Genomic DNA, 5,855 nt, shown 5'->3' with positions numbered 1-5,855 from the left:
CCAAAGCTTGGGGATGCCCCGGAAGTCATCCCCTCTTTCGTCTACTTCTATCGGTAACTTTGCTTGGAGCTATATTTTTATTCACCACATGATATGTGTTTTGCTTGGAGCGTCTTTTATGATTTGAGTCTTTGCTTATTAGTTTACCACAATCATCCTTGCTGTACACACCTTTTGAGAGAGCCATACATGATTTGGAATTTGATAGAATACTCTATGCGCTTCACTTATATCTTTTGAGCTTTATAGTTTTGCTCTAGGTATCGAGCGAAGATGACACAGTTGGGAAGCCCCACGCTCCCCTCGGCCCCGTCCTCGGGCGCGGCCGCCTCGCCGGCGCCCCGTCCGCCACTGGCCGCCCCGTTGCCTCCCCCTCCATTCAGGCCGGTCCGCCTCGCTCCTGGGGCCCCGTGGTTCTTCTCCGAGGAGCAGCGGCTGCGTCTGCGGTCTTCTGCGCTGGTTTCGGCTCCGAATCTGAGCCAGCCCCCCCGGCCTGCGTCTGCTGCCTCCGCGTCGGATTCGGCCGCTGCGGCCATGCCTACGTCTCCCTCCGCTTCGCGGCTGTCGCGTCTGCCCGGGGATCCGGGCGAACTGGTGCCGGATTCGCTGCCCCCCTCCCCGGGCCTTGATGGCGCTCTGGCCCCCTCGGCCTGCATTCAAGGCGCCGAGCGCAATCAAGGTGAGGTGTCCTCGCGTCCACCGGCAGCTGCGGCGACCGGCGCCTTCAATGCGGCCTCTCGCCTCCGCTCAGCCATTATCATCCCGCCCGGCTCTGACCAGGCCGTCTTCGTGCCTCCAGGCTGTCCACGCACGCCGGACGACGTCCCATCCTCGCCTCGGGAGGAGGCCGGATGGACTGCTGCGCGCCGCCCTCAACGGGACGCGCCTTCAAGCCGGCCTACTGCATCCCCTGCCCATCCCGCGGCTCTCCACCTCGAGGAGCAGCGTCGGGCGAGCCAGCTCCGCTTCAAAAGGCGCACGGAGGGCCTCTGCTCTCGTTGCCTTGCTCCACAGCACCACCGCTCCGTCGCTTGCAGAGATCCAATCCGCTACCTGTCCTGCAAGCTCTCCGGTCATACCGAGCGCAAGTGCCCGCTGCGCTCCAAGCCAAGGCCTCCCCCACCCAGGCTCCCCCCTTCCACGGCTGCTCGCCCTCGTTTATCGCCAACTTCGCCGGGCGCGAGTTCCTGGGCCGCCATCGTTGCCGCTCCTCCCGCGTCGGCCCTTCCTCCACCACGCCAGCCTGCGATGGCCCGCGCCTCTGCTGGTATTGGGGCGCCAGACGCTCGCCCGGAGGAGGACTCCTGCATCATCCCGTCTTCCTTCGACATGGACCGTGACATGCTCGACTGGGAGCAGACTGCCGCCATCGCCTGGTCAGTCAACTCGCCACGGCGCCTTGAGGCGCTTGACGTCGACCGAGCCATCCGGAAGCAGTTCCGTTTGAGCCACGCGGATGTGGCCGTCACTCCGTACCACCCCGTTGAGTTCCTCATCAAGTTCAATCACAAGGCGCACTGTGACGAGGCCCTCGCTGCGGGGCGGGTGCGCGCCGGCGGTGGCATCGTCCACATCCGCCCCTGGCGGCCGCTGGAGCGGGCGCTTGGCGCGGCTCTCAACTACAGAGTGCGCCTCTGCCTGGAGAACGTGCCGGACTACGCCTGGACCCCGTTCGTCGCCGAACGCATCATCGGCCGGCGTTGCTCCCTCGACCGTCTCGAAGACCACTCCGTGCTCAGGACAAACTCGGAGACGCTCGACCTTTGGGCGTGGACGGCGGACCCAAACCTGATCCCGAAGATCATTTGGCTCACCTTCACCACGAGGCCGTCCGGCGGTCTGCAGGTGTTCGCCAACGAAGCCAGGCCGTCCGGTTGCAAGAGAGGCGCCACCTACCGCGTGCTGGTCCATCTGGATGCGGCGGAAGACCATGCAAACGCCCCGCTGGACTGCTACGTCACCGACAGCCGCGCCGCCCCGTTCAACCCGCCTCGGTCGGACCTGGTGTGGAACCGAGGTTCTGTCGACGGCGTTCCCCCTCCGCTCGGGGCGATGCTGACCACGCCTGCTCCCATCATCCCCTCACGGGCCGCTGCGCCTCGCCGCCGTGGCCAGGGGACCGACGACCACCCACGCCAGCTGCACCGGCGCCGCGACGACGGCGACGACTTCGACGATGACTGCCATGGGGGCGGCAGAAGAGATGGGCGCGGGCGCGATGGCCATGCTAGGGAGACCCGCATGGAGGTGCACAGAGAGCGCACCCGTTCCCCCCGTCGCCGGGACGGGGCGGACGGATGACACGGACGAGCCGGGCAGGGTCTCCTGCCGCTGCGGCACCGGTCTCTTTGGCGCCGGGGTTGGGCTCGGGTGCCTTCTGTCAGCTTCGCCCGGCGGCCTCCGACGGTGGGCTGCAGTCTGGAGGATAGGCTCGGGCGCTCCGGGACGAGATGGCTTTCGCGCTCGAGGCGGCACTCGCTCCGCTGCGCTCTGAATTCTCTGCCATGCGTCGTACGCTTGTCGGGCTCGTCGACAAGGCGGAGGTGCTCTTCTCCAAGTTGTGCTCGTTGGCACGCGCCGTCAGCCCACCCCCGCAGGCGGTGCATGGAGGCGTTCAGGCAGACAGGGATGACGTTCAGGCAGACAGGGATGCGGTTCTCCCCCTCGTTGTCGGCCTGGCGGGGCTGGCGCTCGACTCGGCTCGGCTCGGCTCGGGCGAGGCCACGAATGAAGCCTGGTCCGTCCCGGCCACGGACATGCCTCAGCATACCCATCCCATCACCGGGCTGGTTCCCACGACTACCGCGCTTCCTACTGCTTTTGTTGCGCCACTGTCGTCCCCTACGGTGGACTCCCTGAGCTCGACCGCCTCGCCTCTGGCCTGGAGGTGCATGGACCTGTTCTGCTACCTGATGCTGGCCTGGAGCCCGTGGCTGCTGTTGTGCTACCTGAAGATGGCCTGGAGCCCGTGCATGGAGTTGGCCTAGGGCCCGTGCATGTAAACGTGTTTGTTGATGGCCTGGAGCCCGTGCATGGAGGTGGCCTAGGGCCCGTGCATGTAAGTGTGTTGCCATGTGCTGACTTGGCGCATGAAAACGTGCTGCCACCTGATGACTTGGCGGTTGGGTTGCTCCCTGTTGGGCCTGTGGTGGCTCGCCCGGTTACGTTCAATGGGTCGTCTGCTGCTGTTGTTCTGCTGCCCGGCGACGCCCACGCTGAGTTGCTCGCCGATGATCCCACTGCGCTGGCCGTCGTGGCAACGCCTGAAGACGGACCGCTTCCTCCAGCTACTCTGGACACGTTCCTCGACTCCATCGCCAACTGCGCCGACGCTCCGCTGCTGCCCACTCCAGCTCCACGCAAGGCCAAGGCTGCTATAGCGATTACTCGTCGCAGCGCCCGCCTTGACAAGAAGAAGGCTCTGCTCCCACCGGGCGCCGGCTCGGACGTGGTCCAAGAGATCATTGCTAGGGTCTGCGGTGTCCTTGATCCATCCGTCGACTACGACGACAAGGCCAAGCAAGCGTAGCTAGACATGTTCGCCACTCCGCTAGCCGCTCCCGTGGTCCAGGCGATTGCGGGGCTTGTTTCACATGCCAAGAACCTCACACAAAAGAAGCTGAAGAAGGGCAAGAAAGCAACCGTGGAGACTCAAGTTGCTGATGTGTAGGGGTCCTAGTAGTTCTAGTGGCCCTTGCGTCCGACGCTCGGCCTGGGAGGTCCTCCGTCCCAAGATGTATCGCCTTCTGCTTTCTGCTTTCCGTTTTAGTCTCTAGATGCTGCGCATCGCCGCGGCTCCAGGTCGCCTATCGTCTCACCCTTGGGGTGCTTCATGTTCGTCTGCTATCTTCTACAACATGTGTGTTTGCGTCAACCGTCCATCTACCGGCTACTCGGCTTTGAGAAGCTGCTCCTGCAGTGATCACTCAAAGTTTCCTTAATGGCACAACCTAATGTCAACATCATCAGTTGGAACGTTCGAGGCCTGAACTCGCGTGCCCGCCGGGATGCCGTTCGAGACATCGTCCGAGACTCCCATGCATCCATTGTCTGCCTCCAAGAGACAAAACTCCAGGCCATTGATGATGCCACCATCCGCGAGATGCTTGGCCCGTGTTTCGTCGCAAACTGTTATATCCTCCCGGCCGACGGCACCCGCGGGGGCTTGATTCTGGCCGCGTTGGATCGCTTCTTCACCCTATCCGACTTCCATGCAACTCCGGGCTCCATCTCTGCCACCGTCACCATGCTTAACGAGCGCGCTTCGTGGACAATCACGGGCGTCTATGGCCCGCAGGGCGAGCAAGACAAGTTGGCCTTCATTGAGGAGCTGAGGACTCTCAAGACCATGGCCAGAAGCGAGTGGCTCCTTCTAGGGGATTTCAACCTCATCACTAAAGCGGCGGATAAGAGCAACACCAAAATCAACCGCCGCCTGGTGGGCAAGTTCCATGGGGCTCTTGATTTCTTGCAGCTAAAGGAGCTTCACCTAGGCGGGCGCCGTTTCACCTGGTCAAATGCGCAGGCCAACCCGGTCCTTACCAAGATTGACCACGTGTTCCACTCTGACGATTGGGACATGCTCTTTCCCAATGCGCACCTTCAGGCTATCACCACAGCTTGCTCGGATCATGCTCCATTATATCTTCAGGGGTGCGTCGACGATTTAAGAAAGCCTTCCTTTAAATTCGAGGAATTCTGGCTTCGTCTCCCGGGCTTCAAGGACACCGTTGCCTTGGCATGGAGCAAACCTCTTCAGGCCCGGGATGCCATCCGCAAGATTCATATCAAGCTCTGTCGGACCACGAAGGCCCTGCGCAAGTGGCAAAAGGAAAAGGTCGGGATGCTTGGCTCCCAGATCGCAGTTGCCAAGGAGATCATCTGGCGCCTGGATGTTGCTGAGGAGGGAAGACCGCTCTCGGACTTGGAGAGGGAATTGCGTAAACAACTTAAGGCCTCGTACCTGGGGCTCCTCGCCATTCAGAAAATCAAGCTGAGACAGCGTTCTCGGCTCAACTGGATCCGACTGGGGGATGCCACCACAAAGCTTTTCCATGCTCGAGCGAACGGACGAAGGCGTAAGAACTTCATCCAGACAATCACCACCACCTCGGGGCTGGCAATTACTAGACAGGACAAGGAACGGGCCCTTCTAGACCACTTCCAGGCTAACATCGGCACGCCTGCCCTGCGCACCAAGTCCATTGTCTGGGAGAACATCGGGATGCAGCGCCACGACCTATCGGCTCTGGACGCTCCATTCGACGAGGCAGAGATTAAGGAGGCGGTATTCTCCTTACCTTCGGTCAAGGCCCCGGGCCCTGATGGTTTCATCGGCGCCTTCTTCAAATCATGCTGGGAGATCATCAAAGTGGATGTCGTGGCTGTGGTGATGCAGCTCGCGAACCTGAGAGGCGACTGCGCTGGCCTGATCAATTCTGCCAACATTATTCTGCTCCTGAAAAAAGCCGGCGCATCCTCGATTGGCGACTACCGCCCAATCAGTTTGATACACAGCATCTCCAAGATCTTCTCCAAGCTGTTGGCTAACCGACTAGCCCCTCTTCTTCCGTCGCTGGTTTCCAAGTGCCAGAGTGCCTTTGTGTAGAAACGGTGCATCCACGATAATTTCCTACACGTGCAAAACTTGATCAAAGAATTGCACCGCTCTTCAACGCCAGGCCTTTTCCTCAAGCTCGACATCTCCAAGGCTTTCGACTCTGTGGGTTGGGCTTACCTCCTGGAGGTGCTGCAACAGTTGGGATTTGGGCAGCGCTGGCGGGAATGGATCTGCATGACCCTCGCTTCATCTTCCTCTAGGGTGCTGTTAAATGGGGAGCCGGGAACCCCATTCG

At 61.4% G+C, this 5,855-nt stretch overlaps 1 pseudogene; it reads left to right on the top strand.

Moving 5' to 3' along the window:
* The first annotated feature begins 1,248 nt into the window (after window positions 1-1,248).
* Window positions 1,249-3,529, top strand: LOC125519057 (uncharacterized; annotated as a pseudogene).
* The last annotated feature ends 2,326 nt before the right edge of the window (window positions 3,530-5,855 follow it).

The sequence above is a fragment of the Triticum urartu genome, chromosome 7A, assembly GCF_056163025.1.
Source record: "Triticum urartu cultivar PI428250 chromosome 7A, HENAU_Tu73, whole genome shotgun sequence".
NCBI lineage: Eukaryota > Viridiplantae > Streptophyta > Magnoliopsida > Poales > Poaceae > Triticum > Triticum urartu.
The sequence above is the reverse complement of the archived record's forward strand: the minus strand, read 5'-3'. Positions and strand labels throughout refer to the sequence as shown.